At 30.6% G+C, this 5638-nt stretch overlaps 1 protein-coding gene and 1 long non-coding RNA gene across 5 annotated transcripts in view; one reads left to right on the top strand and one right to left on the bottom strand.

The window, feature by feature from the left end:
• LOC106880106 (uncharacterized) overlaps positions 1-5638 on the top strand; it is a 513189-nt gene that overhangs the window by 438348 nt on the left and 69203 nt on the right. The window lies entirely within an intron of this gene.
• LOC149133106 (uncharacterized) overlaps positions 1-5638 on the bottom strand; it is a 129888-nt gene that overhangs the window by 85923 nt on the left and 38327 nt on the right. The gene's annotated exons all lie outside the window — the stretch shown is intronic.

Below are 5638 nucleotides of genomic sequence, written 5' to 3'. Positions count from 1 at the left end.
AGACTGTATGCAATTTTCAAATAAATAGGTATACAGACCATGGGAGGTAACTTATAAGAAAATCCTAATTGTTGGAAGCCTTGCATTAACCTTGGAATCTTTGTAAGGAGTTGCATTCACCAGGAATTCATTAAGTTGATATGAGTCAGGATTTACATTCACCATAATTTGATTAATTCCTTAATCATCTTATGTGAGAATATATGCAAACTTTTGAATCCACAAACCCTTGGCTTCCCTACTTCAAGGATCAGTTTGGCATCAAAATATGTGAAACTCCACAATTGTGGGTACATACTGCAACATGAACAATACACATAATGCAGATATGTGTTTATGTGTGTATATGCATATATACATATACACGTGTGCCTGTATATGTTTGCATGTGTGTTTGGTGTGTGGGGGGTGGGGGTGGGGTGAGTATATGTGTGTATGTGTGTGTATATGTGCATGTATGTGTGCATGCGCACGCATGTGTACTTGTATTTATATTCCTAAACTAGAATGTGCACAAAAATTTTCACATGAAAGTATTAAGGAATTAATCAATTCATGGCAACCCCATATAAAGACTTCAGCGTTAATGCAAGGGAGACAACAACTAAGACTGTCTTGTAAATTACTTCCCCTGATCTCTATAGTTATCTATTAATTCCAAAATTCTTTACGGTTTCACGTACCTTCATGTATTCTCATCCAAGATGGAGACAAGTACCAACGTTGCATGTGGCAAGCTCGATAACTGTTGAGAGATTTCTCTCAGCATGAAACAAATGGTAGACTTGTTAATCTACAAATAAAGAATATTTATCCATGAATGCAGTGTTGAGCGCTCATTCTCACCATTCAATATTAGAGAACTTACATATATATATATATATATATATATATATATATATATATATATATATATATATATATATATATATATATATATATATATATATATATATATATCTGTAAAAATATGTGACACTTATTCGGTAGCTATGATAAAACTCCGAGTTTTGGATGCCGGGGTGGGAACCCACACCGCCATCTCTTCAGTTATCTGGCCATTGAAAATTCCTGTGATAAATAACCGTTAACCAAAGGGAAATTACTGTGTGGTTGACCGTTATTAAGACAAAAAAGCTATTGACCGCTAAGAAAGGGGAGTAAAGGTATTCCCACCCCGGCATCCGAAACTCGGAGTTTTATCATGGCTACCGAATAATTTTCACATATTTTTACAGATAAATTCCTCTATTTATATAATATCGAGGTCTCTTTCTTTCTTTTGTTGACCTTTCTCGACGAAATGCTTAGCAGTATTTCGTCTGCCGTTACGTTCTGAGTTCAAATTCCGACGAGGTTGACTTTGCCTTTCATCCTTTCGGGGTCGATAAATTAAGTACCAGTTACGCACTGGAATCGATGTAATCGACTTAATCCCCTTGTTTGTCCCCTCTATGTTTGGCTCCTTGTAGGCAATAAAGAAATAAGAAGCTTGCTTCCCAACCATGTGGTTCTGGATTCAGTCCCACTACTATAGCCTCAGGCCAACCAAATCCTTGTGAGTGGATCTGTTAGATGGAAACTGGAAGAAGCCCATCGTATATCTATTCGAATATATGTATGTGTATGTCTTTGTGTCTCATTTGTCTGTTCCCCACCCATTATTTGACAACTAATGATGGCGTGTTTATATGCTTGTAACCTAGCAGTTTGGCAGAAGAGACTGATAGAATAAGTACCAGGCTTACAATGAATAAATTCAGGGGGCAATTTCTTCAGCTAAACGGCGGTGCTCCAGCATGGCCACAGTCAAATGACTGAAACAAATAAAAGAATAAAAGAATATATGGTGTGTTCTATTTTCTTATTATGTTCTCATTCATGTCCTAAGTGTGTGTTCCCAGTAGAGAACTGGTTAATAAGGAAATAGATGCATGTGAGTGTATATCAGAACATACTTTCAAGTGGATATTCATACATCCATGCATGAGTGTTCATGTGTGTGTACGTATATGTATATGTGTGAGCGTGTTGTGGGAAAATGCATGCGTATGAATGTGTAAGTGCATGAATAATTGCATGTATGCATATGTATATAAATGCACAGGGTTTGCTTTTACCTGTAAATATAAGCATGCATGCAAACATATGTATTTATGTCTGTGTGCATGTTTGTATACATATGCATATATATATATATACATATATATATATATATATATATATATATATATACATATATATACATATATATATATATATATACATGTATATATACATGTACATATATATATACATGTATATATATATATATATATATATGTATGTATATATATATATACATGTATATATATATATATGTATGAATATATATATATATACACACACACATATGTATGCATATATATATATGTATGTGTGTATATATATACAGATATACGTATGTATATATATGTATATATACATATATATATATGCATGTATATATATATATATACATATATATGTACATATATTATTTATATATATATATATATATATATATATATATGTGTGTGTGTGCGTGTGTGTGTATGTTATATATATATATATATATATATATAATATAAATAGATAGATAGATAGACACATTTATATTTATGAATGTGCAACTATGCACAGCTATATGTCCAAAAAAGTCACTGATGCAGAAGCAGTTACCCATACTTAGAGCATCTCATGAAAGTCTTTCCCATTTTTTACTATGATTTTTTCTAGAATTTTCTCTATATTCTCCATGTATAGTTTATCGATTATTCTACTTATATAATCATAGTATCAAGCTCTCTGTTTTTTTTTAATTCCCCCTTGGAAAAATCTTGTGTTATGGAAGTTCTTTTCATGAAAACCTTTTTCAAAATTCCTTTTTGTATTAATTTTCTATATTCTTTTATTATAAAGCAGGAGTGCTTTATATAACCCTATATTCATAACTACTAATGCAAAACCCCAATTTTTTATTCAAATATTTTCTGCATTTTTCTTGACAAAATTTTTCTGAAACTTTTTTCAAGGAATTTTATTTTTCTTGTGTAATTTTCCTATGTATGTTTATAATATATACTTGCCATCTTTGTTCTACCCTATACTATTGTTTGAAGAGTGGAAACACAAAATTTGAATAAATGATTGTGATATTTTCAGCTTCCAATAAATATAAGAACGTTTATTATATATATATATATATATATATATATATACATACATACATACATACATATATATATATATATATATATATATATATATATATATATATATGTATATATATATATATATATATATATATATATATATATATATATATATATATATATATATACATATATATATATATACATATATATATATATACATATATATATATATATACATATATATATATATATATATATATACATACATATATATATATACATACATATATATATATACATACATATATATATATACATACATATATATATATACATACATATATATATATACATACATATACATACATATATATATACATACATATATATATACATACATATATATATACATACATATATATATACATACATATATATATACATACATATATATATACATACATATATATATACATACATATATATATACATACATATATATATACATACATATATATATACATACATACATATATATATACATACATATATATATACATACATATATATACATACATATATATATACATACATATATATATACATACATATATATATACATATATATATATATACATATATATATATATATATATATATATATATATATATATATATATATATATATATGGATGTAAATTGTTTTATGTGCGTGGGATGATGTTTTATATATATATATATATATATATATATATATATATATATATATATATATATATATAATAATAAGTTTAGTCACTTTATTTCATTTCATAGTGTGGAGGTAAATGAATGTATGCTGTGTGCAAGAGATAAGATGGAAGGGAGCTTTAGCCAAACTCCTCACTGGTAAACAACAATGGTACAAATTCTTTGGGGTCAATGACAAAAATGGGATGGTTGAAGTACACTTTGTAAGAGAAATGGATTGATAAATTGATAGTGTGTGTGAGAAGGTATATTGCTTAGACTTGTTATAGATTATGCTACAGCATCAAATAGTTCTACATTTACCTCTTTGTCAAGACTGGCAGATGGATACAAAGCCTTTCTGCCAAATGCTAGACAGCATTGTCAGTATTATATCTGTTTTAGCAAGATTTATACTGCTGATGTTCTTCCTAATGCCAAACACTTTTCAGAGTGTACTGAGTTCTTATTTCGTGACACCAGCACTAGTAAGATTACCAAGTAACTCACAAGATTGGATTCCTTTACAGAGTGGGATTGCAGTGTCGATGGAAATGTTTTATGATAGAAAAGCAAAAACAGGTGACTTGCTGTTGAGGAGAGACATGGCTACCAAAGTAGGAAAGGTAAAGGTTACCTTCTCAAGTTATGCTGACTCAAAAGGGCTAGTTTCCCATTTTCAATGGCATATAATAAATTCTCCACCTGGATGAGACATCAGTCCCTCAGAGGATTTACTCATTTTTGCCATCTCAGTGGACTGAAGCAATATGAAGTGACATGTTTGCACAAGAACACAACGCATCACCCAATCCAAGAATCAAAACCACAGTCTTACAGTCATGAGTCCAATATCCTAAGTTCAGTTCTCCGATTCAGATTTTGCCTCCACGAAGTAGGAAAGGCAGAAATAATGATGGAGATGAGGTATCAGGGTGTATATTCAAAAGGTAGGGGACGGTGGATACGAAAAGAATAGGAACAGAGAGTCAAATCAAGAACGGCTGTGTAGATAGAATGGTTCATGAAAATATAATAGGAGAAATACAAGGTTATTATAACCATTTCAAATATCTTTGGGGCATATTCAAATCGGTAAGAAAGTCATTCAATGTGTTTTGTCTTGGAGAAAAAAATTTTTTTTTTCTCATGGAGGAAATTTGGAGAAAATGTCTTATGGGTTTGAATATGGTCCAAGCATATTTGAACTGGTAATAACCTTGTATATATACACATCACTGCTTAGCACTGCCACATCATAAAGTGAAAAGAGAGTGACTGACATTAAAGATTGGGACAGAAGGAAAAACAATGAAATGAAGGCATGGGCAATAGTCAGTCTGAGCTAGGAGGAATGTGAGGAAAATAGGAATGGATTATGGAGAAGGAGGCATTAAACACAGAATTATCGCACAGTAAAAGTATTAAATTTTAATCTTCTACAAAAGGTATATAACAGGCATGGCTGTGTGGTAAGAAGCTTGCTTCCCAACTACATGGTTCTGGTTTCAGTCCCACTCTGTAAAACACTTGGTATGTGTGTTCTACTATAGGCTCGGGCCAACCAAAACCTTGTGAGTAGATTTGATAGAATGAAACTGAAAGAAGCCTGTTGTATGTGTGTGTGCGTGGGGGGAGTTGTGTCTGTTTGTCCCCACCACCCCATCATCACTTGACAACCAGTGTTGGTGTGTTTACATTCCTGTAACTTAGCAGTTCAGCAAAGAGACCAA

The sequence above is a fragment of the Octopus bimaculoides genome, chromosome 12, assembly GCF_046866305.1.
Source record: "Octopus bimaculoides isolate indiv1 chromosome 12, ASM4686630v1, whole genome shotgun sequence".
In the NCBI taxonomy this organism is placed as follows: Eukaryota; Metazoa; Mollusca; class Cephalopoda; order Octopoda; family Octopodidae; genus Octopus; species Octopus bimaculoides.
The sequence above is the reverse complement of the archived record's forward strand: the minus strand, read 5'-3'. Positions and strand labels throughout refer to the sequence as shown.